We start from the raw sequence: 18,238 nt of genomic DNA, 5'->3' as shown, positions 1-18,238 counted from the left end.
GAAACAGGCTACTTGTAAATGTAATCCAGTTATTTATCACAGTGACTCAATAAGCGTTGTGCTTTACTCACGAGTCAACATTAATTCCTGTGACGCTGTTAGCAAATGTGATAACACAACACTGTCGAACTAAATGACGTCTTTCAAAACTATAAGTAGTTATGAAATTTAACACGGAAGATATTGATTCCATTTATGAAGCAATTAGTTCAACCAGTATAATTCCCATCTCAGATAATTAACAATGTTCAGCAAGCAAAATTATAACCTCAGTTCTCTACTGCTTCCTTGTATCTGTGGAAATGGGAAATATACACCCATTAGTGGGGTTTTGCCTGCCCAATTTGGAGCACGCTTTCATCACCCTAGGGTACATCGTTTTTACACAATTCTGAAAGTTTAGGTGCATCTACCATTGTCAAAGAATTCCCAGGCAACGACAGAGGTAATATTTGAATTTAATCAATTAAGACTATACAGCTTAGTGGCACAAGACATTGATAAGCTTCTCCATTGCTTGCCCTAGCCCTCGTGACATTTGTTCGCAGCTTTACCTGGAGCCCAGAGGGAAGACTCCCAGCCATGAGTGATATCTCAGAATCGTAGGGCCCAATTCTACAATTTGGGCGCGAAAACTTGGTAAAGTCGGGCGTGAGGTGATTAGCGCGATCCGCGCCCGCATCTGCGCAGGTGCCCACTTTACCAAGGCCCGAAAATGGCTGCGATCCAAACTGTGCCCGAAACGGGTGCAAAGGCAATTTAAATGCATTTAAATTGAATTAATGGGCTGCCCGGCCAACTTTACCAGCATTTCCCCCTTTACCATTGCGTTTGCACGTCCAGGTTCGGAGCGAAACAGGCATGTTCGGCAAAGGTCTGTTTTGGGCACTCCAGCTTCTGCAGAGGTAGGTTCAGTCCTTCCAACGGCTCTCTGACTCAGATTGGTGGTGGGAGGGGGAGGGAAGCGGGTCAGCTCATCCCCTGGTGAGAGGGGCGGGGGAGGAGGGAGGCCCGATCATTCTCTAGTGGGGGAGGGGGGGGGGGGTGGGTCAGATGTATTTCTGGTGCGGGGGCGGGTAGGGAGGTCCGATCGCTCTCTGGTGTTGGGGGGGGGGGGGAGGAGGAGGGAGGCCAGATGGATCTCTGGTGGGGTGGGCGGGGGGGCAGGGGGGACCACTGCCACTCTGTGGGCGATTGGTTGGGGTGCGGGGGGGCAGAGGGTCACGATCGGTCTGGGTAGCGGGGGGGGGGGGGGGAGGTGGATAAGGGGGACAGTTATGTTGTGGGGGTGGGGCGATGTCTGTGGGAGCCATCGCTCCCGCTTTTTGCTCCCGGGCCGCTTTATCCACTTTTTGCGGGCTGGGAGCGATGTGACAGGGGCGCGTTTTAAAATTTTTTTTCTAACTGTGCATGCGCAGTTGAAAGCTCCGATTGGAGCTGCAGCATTTCAGGCGCGACAAGCCCCGCCCACAGCACGATTCAAACCTGCGATTTTTTTTTCAGGCTAAGTGCGGACTTAGAGCAATTGCCTGAGAGGAATTTTCCATGTCGGATCTGAACTGCGCCCAGATTCAGCACTTAGAATCAAAATGGTAAAATCGGGCCCATAGCAAAGGAAGAGGCCCTTTGGCCCACTGTGTCTGTGCTGGCCATCAAACACCTACATATTCTAATCCCATTTTCCCGCACTTGGTCCATAGCCTTGTATGCTGTGGCATTTCAAGTGCTCACCTAAATGCTTCTTAAATGTTGTGAGGGTTCCTGCCTCTACCACCCTTTCACGCTTCCCACCACTCTCTGGGTGAAAAGGGTTTTCCTCAAATCTCCTCTAAATCTTCTACACCTTACCTTAAATCTATGTTCCCTGGTTATTGACCCCTCAACTAAAGGAAAAAGTTTCTTCCTATCTATATCATAATTTTGTACACCTCAATCAGGAAAACAACCCTAGCCTATCCAGCTTCTCTTCATAGCTGAAACGCTCCAGCCCAGGTAACATCCTGGTGAATCTCCTCGGCATCCTTTCCAGTGCAAACACATCCTATAGTGTGGTGACCAGAACTGCACACAGTACTCTAATGAGGGTTTTATACAGCTCCAGCATAACCACCCTGCTCTTATATTCTATGCCTTGGCTAATAAAGGCAAGTATTCCATATGCCTTCTTAACCACTTTATCTACCTGTCCTGCTACCATCAGGGATCTTTGGACATACACCCCAAGATCCCTCTGGTCCTCTGTACTTCCTAGCGTTTTAACATGCATTGTATACTCCCTTGTACCTATCCATTTATATCTAATTAATCAGCTAGATTAGTTGTCCATTAATAATGGCACCATAGATTATGGAGGATCCATCTGGTTTATATATGAGTAAATTTACTATGAAGGTTCAATTGGTTCTGAGCTTCTGATATTAACTGTGCCATTTCAGTACCATCTCACCCTGAAAGGCATTTCTCTTCCTCTCCCAGACTAATAGTCACTAGTTATTGATCAGGTTTGGGTTTTCACCAGGTAGACAGCAGGTAACAGGAGTTTCTTAAAAGCAGCATGATGAGAATCTCAACAGATATTAAGATGTGTAACTGTGTTAGACTCTTTCCTTTTGATCACAGCATAACTAGTGGATTCACTAGCTGGAGATCCATAGCTTCTGCAAAAAGATTTAGGCAGAATTTTATAAATCGCCCCAGGGTCTGTTGCCTACCCACCCATCACCAACTCCTCTGCAATTTTACCCAGGGTGAGTGAGGCCCACTGCAGTCTGTCCACTCTCACACCAATTCAGGCCCTTAAGTGACAATTACTCAGCCAGTGGGAGGAGGTTAGATACAGGAGTGGTGGAGCTGGAAGGTTAGCTTGCGCAGACCTCCAGCAGGAACAGGGGGGGGGGGGGGGGGGGGGAGTTGCCTCCTTCATGGCTTCCTTTTCTGATCAGTCTGGATAGCTCTCCCTACCCTGGATTTCGAACCCAGTTCCTCACTCCCCTTGTCCCACTCTAAGTCATGGTCCTGCCAAGAGCCCCCAGACTTACCTTGCATCTGGCTCTTCTTTGCTGGGATTGGATGTTCCCGTGACCACTGTTGGGGCCAGAGCGCTGCCGGTCAGTCTGATGGCTGGCAGCTCCCGAAGGTGGGACTTGCTTCCCAGATGAGGACAGAAGGCCTGCCTCCAGCCAATTAATGCTCCTTGGAGCAAGAAATGAATGTGGACAGCTGTCAGGAGTGGCGGCAAGTTCTCTGTTGACTTTGTCTTTCTGAACCCAATCATGATAGTCACTGAGCTGGGTATGGGAAAGTGTTTGCATTTCCAGTCAGTACGTAATGCTTTCAGCAGTTGTTGTAACAAGCCTCATTTCCTTATCTACTATTATACCAGGAACCTGCTTTCCAGATGATGAAAGATCTACACGAAGAAGCTTAATTAGCAGCAGCCCCATTGGTGTTTTAGACATTTATCTGCCATTCTACACCTCAGTATTACCCTTCACCATTTGATGAATCTAGATCTTCCGGTTATGGGCTTCAGCAAAGGGGGTATTAACTATGAGAATGACTTCCTGTCCAGCGCACTCGGAAATGGGTTTGTATACACCAAAGTTCCCTCTCCTTGCAGCCACTCCTCCTTTTGGCCACTGATCCATCTCACAGTTTCCTCCTGGCTTCTGCAGATGGAATAGAGGAATCAATCGCATGCCTAAGAGCTCTGAACCAAAAAGAAGGATGATTTGGAAATATCACGCGTGTCACAATTGTAACCTATACTGCGATTTTAAATTCAACAGAGACAGATAGTGAGACCAAAGTGCCCTCTCCTTTTCTCAGGTGTGATACTGGAGGATTGTGCTCAAGCTGAAATTAGCATCCACCTGAAATGAATCGACAACCGAGTCAGGCATTCCTTATCGAATATCCTGAGCCATGCCAGGTTATAATCTGATACTTTGGGGCACTGGCCATCATATCCTATTGTTCAAGAGGTTACACAGAACACACTAGATCCTTAGTTGATTTTGTCAGCAGCACATATCACCGAAAAGAAATATCGCTATATTTTCAGGACTGCACCAAAGACCGTCCCAAACAATGCCAGCCATGGATGAAGTCAGCAAATAAATATTTTTAACCTCTTTCTTCTCGCAATAATGCTAAATTTATGCCCCTTTGACAGCTAATATAGCCATTACTCTTGCAACTCTCTTTTGAATTTCAAATACTTTTATTTGATGTTCCACTAAATTCCTCTGCTCCAATGATAACACTCCTAGTTTCCTACGTCCCTACAATCTACATGATACCTTAACCACGACACCAATATCGTTTCTATATCGTCCAATGTTCTTTATAAAATGTTAATTAGGTATCTATCAATAGAGTGGATTCTGTATAAACGCAGGATCAAAGAACTTGCTCCAAGCTGCCATTTTCACTCTCTCCTTTCATATGCATATTCAGATACGATTAATTGAGTGAGACACGTTAGCGGGATTCAGCTTTATCTGTGGTGAAACATCCTCCCTTGGGGCTGATGTTATGGTCTAGAGCAGGTTCAAGCTTAGCTATCAAAGTATTCCTGTGATTGCCCTCGAGGTGCTTCAGAAAGCAACCAAAACACTGGCCGCTTGCATCAAAAGACTGTATTCTGAGGCAGTGAGAAACCCTCCTATACAGCTTGGAGAGAAGCAGACAAAGGTGTGACTTTACAGAGAGGTATGGGTGATAATATACAGCCCAGGAATGGTAAATGTGAATTTAAGATAATCCATGGCAGCATAACAAAGGGAACAGATTCAAACTGGATAAAGACAAATTTAGGACGAATATGAAGCACTTCCTCATACAAAAAGTGTCATCAACACATGAAACAGATTCCCGCCTAGGTTAAAGCAGCAACATTATGGAGTAATTTAAGAAACAGTTAGGAACTGTGAATAAATAGATGTGACCTAAAGGGTCTTTCTGGGTGAATAATTTAAGATTGGCCAAATGATTTTTCTTATCCATACGGACATTATAAAGTAAAACAGTGCTGTTTAAGACCATTCATTCTAAATTCTGAGATTAGAATACAGATGTGTTTGTTGTGCTTAAACGAATTTTTACTTTAGTAAAAAAATTGTCTCTTTGTTCAGCAGAATCACATTGTTCTATCCTTGGTATTAGAACTAAGATAGGCAGTGGACAATGGAACATAGGGTAATCGAGGCTGGTCCAATGGGCTGATTAACATGGTCAGGTGTGGCGGGCAGAAGTGGACAGGGCCAATATGCAGAAGTGGGTGGGACCCACACGCAGAAGTGGGTGGGACCCACACGCAGAAGTGGGTGGGACCCACACGCAGAAGTGGGTGGGACCCACACGCAGAAGTGGGTGGCCTTTTGACTTCTGCCTCCGGCGTCCAAGAACACTGTATAAAACAGCAATAATGCAAATTCGGGCTGGAGGGCAGGTTGAATGGCCCCGAGGCCTAAAGGGAGTGAGCATTCCACCCAATCAGTGCAGTGTCGGGTCATCTTGCAAATGTGTACATTTTACACAGAGCTGCAGCATTATTTAACAGGATCTCGTATCAGGCAAGTGTGAATGTTTTAATGTTTTTCAGACATGTCCATAGTCTAAGTTGTTTCTTGTCATTGATCATAGGTGGCATTCAATTTGAACATGAATATGCTTTCAAGATCTTAATAAAGAGGAGTTGGTTAGATACAAGATGTTTCCCTCCACAGACGGATGATTGAGGTTAGTGAGTGAGGGGAAAAGGACCAAACAGCCCTGTGATTCAATGACTATTCTCTCTGGGCCCTCCTCCATGCTGTGTCCACCTGATATAAGAACATAAGAACTAGGAGCAGGAGTAGGCCATCTGGCGCCTCAAGCCTGCTCTGTCATTCAATAAGATCATGGCTGATCTTTTCGTGGACTCAGCTCCACTTACCCGTCCGCTCACCATAGCCCTTAATTCCTTTACTTCAAAAATGTATCTATTCTTGCCTTAAAAACAAGCAATGAGGTAGCCTCAACTGCTTCACTGTGCAGGGAATTCTATAGATTCACAACCCTCTGGGTGAAGAAGTTCCTCCTCAACTCGGTCATAAATCTGCTCCCCCTTATTTTGCGGCCATGCCTCCTAGTTCTAATTTCGCCTGCCAGTGGAAACAACCTCTCTGCTCTATCTTATCTATTCCCTTCATAATCTTAAATGTTTCTATAAGATCTCTCCTCAGTCTTCCGAATTCCAATGATTATAGTTCCAGTCTAGTCAGTCTCTCCTCATAAGCCGATCCTCTCAACTCCCGAATCAGCAGCTAAAACCAGATAATGGGAAGTGGATCAGATGTGTAGCCTGGGTGGAGTTGGCAGCGGAGGTCAGCAGCGTAGGACTAGTTCATATCACCTGGACACAATGACCTTCTGAGGCCATGATGTGGTCAGCCAGGGTGAGCTTCTGAGGTCAGCCAGGGTGAGTAAGTCCTCAGTATGTGTATTCCTGCACCCAGAAGCTGCAGGGTAGCTTCAAAACGCTGCAGGCTTCTGAGGTGATCGAAGGTCCAAAGCAGAAATATGCAGTTAAGGAGCCTGTACAGATGAGAAAGGCGTCAGCATCTTGGCTGCCAAGCATTGTCCTGATCATACATAGGGGGATGACGTCAATTAACCTAACAGTGTTTGTCACTGCAATTTTACACCTACTTTCAGGAAGAGAGCTCAAACTGGAGGTGGAATGCCTGAACTTGAGATCCTAATGCTGCACAAGGAGGATATTCTCTTCATCTGGAACCTCTAGGGTGATACGCGGAAGCGAGGTTAGAGGAAGATGTGGGTTTGGTGAGATAGCAAATTGCTGAAATGGGAGCAAAGGGGGAATTGAGCAAGTGGGAAGTGGATTCAATGAATGTCAAAATTCTTGCCCTGGTGTTAAAAGCCATGTAAGAAGTCTCACAACACCAGGTTAAAGTCCAACAGGTTTATTTGGTAGCAAATACCATAAGCTTTCGGAGCTTGCTGCTCCTTCGTCAGATGGAGTGGTCTCTGTTCTCCAACAGTGTTCTGTTCTCCAACTGTTGGAGAACAGAGACCACTCCATCTGACGAAGGAGCAGCAAGCTCTGAAAGCTTATGGTATTTGCTACCAAATAAACCTGTTGGACTTTAACCTGGTGTTGTGAGACTTCTTACTGTGCTTACCCCAGTCCAACGCCGGCATCTCCACATCGTTAAAAGCCATGGCAGCTTCCTAGTGGAAAATGTCTGGTGTTGCTGCAAGTGAATAATGTTTGCCTTATGTCAGATCTCAGAGCTGTTGAAATGTTTTTCCAGACTAATACCCTTTTTTGTCTCTCTTGTGCAGGTGAAGCCTCTTCCATGGAGCAACATGTCGAAACTAGCTTGTCACTTCCTTCCGAGGATGAAGAAAAACCTTCAGGGGAAACACTGTCACATCCTCTCTCTGCCCCAAGCAGCAGGACAGGTACTGGCATCACTCCCGGGATTAGCATGTTGGGACAAGGGCAGGCACAATCTGGTGAGGGCACTTCACATTCACCATGCAGCTGCCGGAGAATGTGGTGGAGCAGGTCATGGGCAGTCAGAGGAGGTGTGTCAGAAGTGGTCCAGAGACTGATTCCGAGTCGGATGATGGGCCTTGTCTGTAGGGCAGCAGATGTTAAATGTCCAGCGCGATGTGTGTGGAGATTTGGCAGACATGCCAGAGGGGTTGTCTGCTCTCTGGAGATGTCCACCTCGGTGATGTGCACTACAATCATTCACTCTTCCAAGTGCCAAGCTTCCTCCATGGACTGACTGGCGACTATCCTGGAAGAACAAGCTGAACATAATGCGGATGTACTCATGGGTATGCACTCTGACCTGTACATCACTGCCCTGGCTGTCAGCTCAGGGGCCCAAAGCCAGGGCAACAGGGAGCAAGGAGATTAAGCCAGCAGCTGGGACCTCGCTGGAAGGCAGGGAGGACCAAGTGGGCCTAAAGGCAGAGATTGAGCAGCTGCTGAAGCCATCTAGAAGTACCACTCAGGCCAATGGGGCAGCCTCTCCTCCATCCATCATTAACATTCTCCTCATCTAGTGCTGGTTCTAGCAACAGAAACTCCTGCTGCCAATCAGCAGGGGTCTTGTAATGTGCCGGAGTCCTCAAGGCCTCAACCACACAAAAGACGCTCATCAAAGTCATCCAGGACAAGTCATAGCAGCTCAGGAGCCTCTCTCCATTGCAGCAGCAAGTGAGGCAGAAGCACTGGATTGGAGCACGAGGAAACACTTTAAGAAAACTTCACAATGGTCACCAAGCAGGTCACATGGGTGCATAAAGTCTGCTCATTAATAAGACGTCTCATAAATGAATGAACCTGAACTTCACAGTGCCCCATGTGGAGGTTATTTCAATATGTCATAGCTATTGAACTTCTTCTCAGCCTCCAACATGAGGTTTATAATTGAGGGTGGGCAGGATGCACTTATGTCAAGGACTGGACACGCTGGGTGTGTTGACAGGATGGTGACATGAATCTCACATTCCATATGGAGTGATGCTTGGACACATTCAGTGCATGCATTTTTGAGGCTGGGATTTCACAACCCATTGAAACCCCTCTCTTATCAAGGCATCCCTTGTATCACAGCCATCTATGTGATCACATCTAGGGTCCTATACCCAAACGCTGTGGTGTTCCCTCACCTCGTCTTTACCCTCATCCTTAGATGAATGGCTGCCATCTGCCCTTCTTCTCAAGGGAACCCGCTCTCTGAATAGCGAGGTAATGGAGGGTGCAGCATAGTACAGCCATGAGTGACACACATGGTGCAACATGCTGCAATGCGTCTCCTAATCTGTCAAGGCATCTAAACCTCATTTTTAACAGCTCAATTGTCTGCTCTATGATGGGCCTGGTACTTCCACAGCTGTCATTATAGTTTCCCTCCACATCGGTTCTCGGGGTCTTCATTGGAGCCATGAGCCATCAATGGGTAACCCTCGTCATCCAGAGGCCAACCATCCAGGGCTTCAGGAACCTCGTGCATTCCTGTATTATCTGTCAATTATGGTCAGAGAGCTGGACATTCAACCAGTGAAATCCTTCCTGTTAATAAAGGTACAGGTCTGGCCAGCTAGAGCCTTTATGGGGACATGCGTGCAGTCAATGAATCCCTGGACCCTGGGGAAACCTGCAATTGCCACGAATCTTTTGGCTCTTTTGAGTCGACCCTGGCAGTCGATTGTGAAAGAAATGTAATTTCCTGCTCTTCTGAACATAGCATCAGTGAAGACCTTGATGCCGTGGTGTGCAGCAGGCTGCGTAATGCCACTGAGGTCTCCACATGCAGCCTGAAATGATCGTGTTGCAAAGAGGTTAAGTGTAACAGTGATCTTTAAAGCTACTGGCATTGGTTGACCACCAATGCAATTGGACAAGAACTCCTCTGCCAGCATGTCACAAAGAGATGTGACTGTACCTCTTGACTGCCTGAGACTCCTCTGACATTGTGTGTCAGACAACTGAAGAAGTTTATATACTCGAGGGGCTGCTCCCACGCCTCCATTGATGATTCATGATGGGCTTCATCGTGTTTTTGGTTTGCCAGGTTCTGTCGCCCTCATGCACCACCACAGCATCCTGGACCACTCGATGTTTCCTTCTTCCTCTCTCTCTCCTCCTTTTCACCTCACTGGAGGATGCGTCTCCCACAGAGACAACTATTCCCATGTATGGCCTAGTTAGAAGGCTGAGGCGATGGTGAGGGTCAAAAGGGACCTCTCTGCAGGACAATTAAGGCCTCTAAATATGGGAAGTTTGAAATGGAAACGTTTTTTTATTGTATGAAGCACTACCAGCAGTCGCAGCAGCATGAACTGCTAAACTGAAACTCAGGGCTCAGCTCAATGAATTAAATCTGCCCGAACAAGCTGACTGATACAGAAAAACCGAGAAACCCACCTGGCATGGAACACAAGAGATTTTTTGTTCACACCATGTATTACTGCTGTCAATGGGGAGATTATTCAGTCTAATAATACCATTTAATAAAGTTTGAATAACAGACGACCTCCTGATTTCTAGCCCCACCTACCTAACAAATTATCTGGACCGGACGTGCAGTCATCAGAACACGACCCAATGTCATCGTACCTGGTGATACATTGGCGCAGGCATGTAATACTCCTATTTTCACAGAGTTTTATTCAGCCCAATGTCTGGGCAGCTGAGGGTTGGATGACTGAACCATGCTTAGATAGAGGTATATCTTCTGTAATGTACGCTAATTCACTACCTTTGTTACAGCTTGTGTGGAATGGCGGAGCTCAGAGTGTTTTACAAACTCTGCATATAAAAGTGTAAATACTAGCCCTGGTTTATTAATATTAGTAGATTGAGCAAGTGTTGTATTGCTTGTTTTTGTACCAAAGAGGGAGCGTGGAGAATAATCTGTAAAATTAAAAGATTAAAAGTAGAAGATTACTAGTGGGCTCCTATCCAGTGAGCTAGGTGCTGTATCAAATATCCAGTGAGCTAGGTGCTGTATCAAATATCCAGTGAGCTAGGCACTATATCAAGAGCTTTGGGTCAACTTTTTCGCAATATCATTATATCAGATAATGTGGCGCAAGGTCACACTTCAGCAAATGGGAAGTGCTCCTTCCTCGACAACAGAAATATCTGATGGAAGTCAAAAAATAAAGCGTTCAGTTTAATCAACAGTATTATAGCCAGGAACTAAGTGGCTTGTCAACAAATTACAAGCATTGTGTTCAGACTCACTGTGACTGATGTTTGGCATAATATAATGAATAAAACATGTTTTGGGTTGGTACTCATTTATATATGGGGCAATTTCTTGTTTCCATAGCTGTTTCTCAGGAAGTAAAAGCCAGTTTATGAAAGTGCACCAATAGGATCATGAGCGTGACTGAGAGGGGGATTTTCTGCTCCTGTTTTGGGGAGGGTGAGGGTCTGGCAGAGGGGGGAAGAGAATCAAGCAGGAGTCCCAAAACAGCTTGTACGCCAGTGGGATTTCCCGTTTAAAAAAGGCTTTCAAGGCTATAGTTATGTGGGATAAACCTGCAGGTGCTTGCGGAATGTAACTTGCGGGAAATGGATGGAGTGCAAAACAAACTCACCGAAGTCCCCATATTCAGAACAGCAGCTTCCAAACAGAAAGGCATCAGGATCCCCCCTTTCATTTTTTCTGGCAAAGGTGTTTAAAAATACAGCGGGAAAACCCAGCAGTGCAGTTGGTGCGCTACCCTTCGCCTTTCCCGCCTGAGGTGACACTTTGCCAAATGCCAAAAAATGGCAAGAGTTCGCCCTTTATTTCTCACTATACTTGAGTGCTGTGGTAACTGGTCCCAAAGATGTGTAGGTTAGGCTGATTGGCCATGCTAAGTTGACCCTTAGTGCCAGGGGGATTAGCAGGTTAAATATGTGGGGTTACAGAGATGGAGCCTGGGTGGGATTGTTGTCGGTGCAGACTCAATGGGCCAAATGGCCTTTTTCTGCACTGTAATGAATCTAAAAAGTCAATTCTGATCTATCCATCTCAAACTGCATTCAATTGTCAAACAATGACTAAAAACTAATTACTAAATAAATATGATTTTTGCTGCACCATGCGCTGGATTTTCATTTGGATGCGAAGGTGAATTTTCATAGAATCATAGAATCCCTGCAGTGCAGAAGGAGGCCATTCGGCCCATCGAGTCTGCACCGACCAGAATTCCACCCAGGCCCTATTCCTGTAACCCCGCATATTTATCTTGCAAATCCCCTGACACTAAGGGGCAATTTAGCATGGCCAATCAACCTAACCCACACATCTTTGGACTGTGGGAGGAAACCGGAGCACCCGGAGGAAACCCACGCAGACACGGGGAGAACATGCAAACTCCACACAGACAGTGACCTAAGCCAGGAATTGAACTCGGGGTCCCTGGTGCTGTGATGCAGCAGTGCTAACCACTGTGCCACCATGCTGCACAAGTGGCCACATTTGGGGTTTTTCTTTGGCTGGAATCCAATTTCCTCCACACTCCCAACACCGCACCATTGTCCCCTGTCCTTTTTGCAGGTCGGGAATGCCAATTGTGCAAAACACGCACTCACCCCTGTGGAAGTCTGGTTTCCCCTTTTAAATGGGGGTAAAAAAAATCAGATTTCCTCCTGCGTACCATTCTCATCTGGTAGTGCGAGTTTTGGACGCCCATTAAAAGCACGCCAGGATTGAGAATTCATGAAGAAATGGAAAGCCCTGCTGAGCAGTCTGGAACATTTTGAAAGGTTTCCATACCTTCAAATGTCACTGTTAGGTATATATTGTAATGTGGGTGTATTTTTAATACAGAGATTCATTATAGGGATCTGTAAAGGTAAGTTGACCTTTACATTGACCAGCCTTTTGTATTTGTTCACATGCATTACAGTGCTGTTTCATAGAATCATAGAATCCTACAGGGCAGGAGGAGGCCATTCGGCCCATCGAGTCTGCACCGACCACAATCTCATCCAGGCCCTATCCCCATAAAGTTTATTTATTCGTGTTACAAGCAGGCTTACATTAACACTGCAATGAAGTTACTATGAAAATCCCCTCGTCGCCTGTTCGGGTACAATGAGGGAGAATTTAGCATGGCCAATGCACCTAACCAGCACGCCTTTCGGACTGTGGGAGGAAACCGGAGCACCCGGAGGAAACCCACGCAGACACAGGGAGAATGTGCAGACTCCGCACAGACAGTCACCCAAGCTGGGAATCGAACCTGGGTCCCTGGCGCTGTGAGGCAGCAGTGCTAAACACTGTGACACCGTGCCACCCAACCACTGTGCCACTGTGCAATAATGCAATGAAAAATGTGACAAAATGTCCTGTCATCCTGTGCTATCATCTTTACTGTGATTTAAGTGGTTCTAGTTCATAAAAGAAACTGGTTTGACATTGGCTGAGTTTAATTGGGCTGCAACACTTCCTGCACAGGTGTAGTTGCAGCCTCTGTCAGTCTCAAAATGTCAGCTGCTTGCATTAAAATGAACAAGGTTGGCTTGATAGAGACAAACAATAGATTTCAAGTTAGCCATTCTTAGATATGTTCAGTCCTTAACCAACTTCAAGTTCTTGCCAATTATCATTTATCAACTGTTTATTCTGTGAAACATGCTTCTGATGATTCTGTAAACGATTAAGGTATATAATCAGGAAATGTCAGTGAACTCAAAAGGAGAATTGATTGTGCTATTTAGTTTAGGGCTACCTTTTGATAAAAATCAATCAGCCAATGTAGGCTTTGAACACATAGGCCTAGATTCTCCCAGCCCACTGAGCAGCTAGAGTTTGTTTTGCACTCCATCCGTTTCCCGCAGGTTGCATTCCACAAGAACCTGCAGGCTTATCCGACATAACTATAGCCTTGAAAGTGAACTGTTTATTCTGAGTTTGTGCAGGTGAGTTTGCTCACGGGAGCAGCGGGCTGGGATACATCAACCTTCAGCAGGACTTGCAACTACATCTGGCCGATCTCCAGACCCCTTTTTCCATGTAATCAGCTTCGTGCCAGAAATTAGCACAGAGCTGATTAACATATTGAAATTTCAATTTCAGTACAATTAGCGGGCCTGGAATAGTAGTCTCTGGGCCCGCTAGCGTCTCCCCACCCCCGCCGGGAGAGGTCCCCACCAACAGGGTTTACAACTGCTCCCCACCAACGGGGAACAGGTGTGCTCACCCTGTTGATGGGGACAGAGGCCATTGAAGCCCCCTCAGGAGGTCAGGAGCAATGGGGGGTACCCTTGGGCAGTGCCAGCCTGGCAGTGCCAACTGGGCACCCTGACACTGCCTACTGGGCATCGGGCAATGCCAAGGGGGTGGGGCCAGAACCTAAAGGGGGTGATCAGTGCTGGTGGTGGGAGGGGGGGTTGCTGCCACTCTGTAATGGGATCGATGGGGGAGGGTGAGGGGGCGAGAGCCCAACAATCGGGAGGGGGAGGCCTGAGAAGATTTCGGAAGGCCAGCGATCGGGAGACCAACGGTGAAGGGGCCAGTGTGCATGTGCCGATCTCCCCACTGTCAGATCGAACCATGCACAGTGGCCTCCTCAGCGCGGATTTTCGCTTCTCCAGTCAGATGAGGCCCTATTCCCCCCGCCTCCCTCACTTTCCAGCGTGAATCCCTCTGAGATTCATTCACGCAAGTACGCCCAAAAATTCCCTGCACAAACTCAGAATAAACAGTTCGCTTTCAAGGCTATAGTTGTGTCGGATAAGCCTGCAGGTTCTTGTGGAATGCAACCTGCGGGAAACGGATGGAGTGCAAAACAAACTCACTGGAGTCCTCATTTCCGAACACCAGCTGTAAACCAGAAAACATCAGGAAGAGTTGTGTATGCAATGTGGGCCAAGTGCACGTTCACAACTGTTCCAGATGCCTTTCCAATTGGTGACAGGAGTTACAGTATTTGACATTTGCAAAAAGTCTAACCACATGCTTCCTTACATTGATTGACAGACACCCCCCCGATTTGGAATGGAAATGAGCACCCCCTGTTCTTTCCTTTCCAGAGAGCAGCCTATTGCTTGATTAGCAGTCCAATGCTTGGCTGAATTTCAAATGCTAAAAGTTTCAGCGCAGTAGTTGTTCCCATTCAGCTGAGAATGAATGACAGTTTTAAGTAACTGTAATAAAAGATTGTCCCACTGATGTGGTTTCTAGTTTGTTGACGCAAGTTAAATAGATTACAACTATTATAAAGTTTTATCCATGTGGCAGAATGCAATTTGCTCAGTATCAATGAAATGGAAGCTTTTGCTTGATAGTGTGAGGATTAGCTTCTTTCCCCAAGTAATGTAAAATAATTTCATAGAATCTACAGTGCTGACAGAGGCCATTTGGCCCATTGAGCCGGCACCAACAACAATCCCACCCAGGTCCTGTCCTATCCCCGTAACCCCACATATTTACCCTCCTAATCCCCCTGACATTAAAGGAGAAATTTATCATGGCCAATCAAACTAACCCGCACATATTTGGACCACAACAATTACCATTGATATTGCATGGAATCTGAGAATTGTACATAGCACATACTGGAGGAATGATTGTGGAGGGCAAATGAGAAGCATAGGGATGGCATGGGTAATCTGAAGAGGCAAAGGTGAATAGGTTGGAGAGAGGGTGAGGGAAGAGATGTGGGCCTTTCAACCAGCCTGCGCGCACGCACGCACACACACACACGCCTCACAAACTGCACAGCGAGCCTGGCTCTGCTGTGAAAAGACATAAATGGTATCTCTGTGGACCTGGCTCGCAGTCTGCAAACTGTAAAAGTGCGCACATTGTGTTTTCACCACTCCCCCTCCCCCGAGCCCAAAGGATGAATCAGCCCCTCCATCTTTATATGAAAAACAGCATGTGGGATATCAGAGCATGCCATAATGTAAAATACAGCCTGTGTAACATTATTTAGTGTGTCTCACTTGGACACTATACCAATGGATTTGGTATAACAATCACATAACTATTGGGAATTAAAGTCAATTATCTGGCTTGAAATATTTCAATGTAGGTTAAATGCATAGGTTAAAGGCAACAAAACCTAGAACCAGTTAATACAAATACATGACATGTTTTAATGACTATTCCCAATAGCTATTGTTTAGTTACCAGGCAGCACCTAGCAACACACCTGAGTCGAGCTGTTCCTGCACAGAGGGACTGCACTGTCAGGTTGCAACTAGTAGGAGGTTAAAACTGGTGATTTGTTTTCATATAGTGGCATGGTGGCAGAGCAAAATGTAAAAAAAATCAAATGGAGTAATATCATGGTGCTTAGTAGAACCAACATGCCATGCCCCAAGATTATGAGGTACTGATCTCAGTCATGTTCATAGGGGAAAGTGCTGAGTTGAAGCCATTGGAGAGGTGGGAGGAGAAAAGGCAAGAGAAAGCGAGTCACCTGGGGAACACTCATGTATCTTCTATCAGGAACTAAAGGAGCAGAACATCTTCTTACCTCATTTGGTAAATTGTTCAGAAAGCCCAGATGCATAGAACAAAGCAAATTTTGATTTAAAACTCTCCAGCCCCACCCTTACCATCACCTTAAATAGTATGGAACTTGTGTTCAGATAATTTTTGGTGTGTCACATTAGAATTTGTTAGAAGCCAGAATTTATCTTGCTAACTAATGAAGATAATTTCTGGGTAGATAAGTCTTCAGACTATCCCCAAACTCTAAGTGATTGAACAATAGGAAATCAATAAGTTACATTCTGACTAGTGGCAATAAAGCTGTCGAATGCTGAGATATTATTCATCAGAAAAAAGAGATCGATGAAAATAAAAATAAGTTTTTGATAAACATAGTGGGGAAATAAAGGAGAAAAATGTGCAAAGGAGATATAAAGTGAACGGCAAAAGATTGGAAGGCCAGGAAGAAGCGTATAAAAGATGATATTAGTTATTAGATCACAAGTCAAACAATAGTCAGAGGGTCAGAGACATTTGAAATAATCTAAGGACATCATGTACTTGAAAATACAGGATTGATGGAATGGTGCACAAGTTTTTGTCCTTAGGTTTGGAAGTGGAGATAAAAGTAAATATTACAAAGGAAACCAGTTAGTTTAACATCTGTTGTTGGAAACTGTTGGAATCCACTATTATGGAAGTGGTAACAGGACACTTGGAAAGTCAAAACGCAATCCATCAGAGTCGGCATGGTTTTATGAAGGGTAAATCGCGTTTGAGTAATTTGCTGGAGTTCTTGGAAGATGTAACAAGCAAAATGGATAATGGGGGTCCTGTAGATGTCATATATCTGGACTTCCAGAAGGCATTCAATATTGCCACACAATAGGTTAATACAGAAGGTAAGATCCCATGGGAATAGGATAATTTATTCGCTTGGATAGAGGATTGGCTAACCAACAGAAAGCAGGGAGTGGGGATAAATGGGTCTTTTCTGGTTGGCAAGCTGCAACCAGTGGTGTGCCATGGGGTTTGATCCTTGGGTGCTAACTATTTACAATCTATATTAATGATTTGGATGCAGAGATAGAATGCACTACAGCCAAATTTGCAGACAACACTAAAATAGGTGGGAAAGCAAGTTGCAATGAGGAAATAAGAAATTTACAAATAGATATGGAAAGGTTAGGTGAATGGGCCAAAATTTGACAGATGGAATTTAACATGGGTAAGTGTGAGGTTATCCATTTTGGTTGGAGGACTAAAAGACAACTTATTATCTAAATGGAGAGGGACTTCAAAATACTTTAGTGCAGAGGGAACAGGTGTGTCCTCTTGTTGGACAATGTAGAGCAAGAGGCCATAGTTTTCGGCTAGTGGATGGCAAATTTAAAACAGGAATAAGGAGCAATTACTTCACTCGAAGGGTCGTGAATCTGCGGAATTCTCTACCCCAGAGTGCAGTGGATGTCGGAACACTAAACAAATTTAAGGAGGCGATAGATAGGTTTTTAAATAGTAGAGGGATGAAAGATTATGGGGAGCCGACAGGAAGTTGGAGAAGAGGCCAAGATGAGATCAGCCATGATTGTATTGAATGGCGGAGCGGGATGAAGTGTTGAATTGCCTATTCCTGGTTCTTATGTTCTATGAGTGAATGGAACTGAAAGTAGAAAGGCCCCCAGGCCTATCAATCATACATCTTGAGGCAAGTTAGGAAGGAGATTGTGGAAACATGAAACGTAGGACCCGATTTTACCATTTTCATTCTAAGTGCTGAATCTGAGCGCAATTCAGATCCGACTTGGAAATCTGCTCTCAGGCGCCCCCATACGCACTCAGCCTGTAAAATAAATCGCTGGTCTGAATCGTGCTGTGGGCGGGGCCTATCACGCCTGAAACGTTGCTGGTCTGATTGGAGCTCTGAACTGTGCATGCGCAGTGAGAAAAAATTTGCAAAATGCGCCCCTGCCACATTGCTCCCGGGCCGCAAAAAGCGGATAAAGCGGCCCGGGAGTGAAAAGCGGGAGCGATGGCCCTCATAGATATCGCCCCACCCCCACAACATAACTGTCCCTCTTATCTACCTCCCCCCACCCCCCCCCCGCCACCGATTGCCCGCAGAGCAGCAGCGGACACCCCCCCCCCTGTAAGAGTTTCATCTGGCCTCCCCCCCTACCAGAGAATGATTGGGCCTCCGCCCCATCCCCCCCAAGAGAACGATGAGCCCCCTCCCCCAGAGAATAATCAGGCCTCCCCCCCCACCAACC

At 45.9% G+C, this 18,238-nt stretch overlaps 1 protein-coding gene across 4 annotated transcripts in view; it reads right to left on the bottom strand.

Annotated features, from left to right (window-relative positions):
• nin (ninein (GSK3B interacting protein)) overlaps positions 1-18,238 on the bottom strand; it is a 163,315-nt gene that overhangs the window by 100,012 nt on the left and 45,065 nt on the right. The window lies entirely within an intron of this gene.

The sequence above is a fragment of the Mustelus asterias genome, chromosome 18, assembly GCF_964213995.1.
Source record: "Mustelus asterias chromosome 18, sMusAst1.hap1.1, whole genome shotgun sequence".
In the NCBI taxonomy this organism is placed as follows: Eukaryota; Metazoa; Chordata; class Chondrichthyes; order Carcharhiniformes; family Triakidae; genus Mustelus; species Mustelus asterias.
The sequence above is the reverse complement of the archived record's forward strand: the minus strand, read 5'-3'. Positions and strand labels throughout refer to the sequence as shown.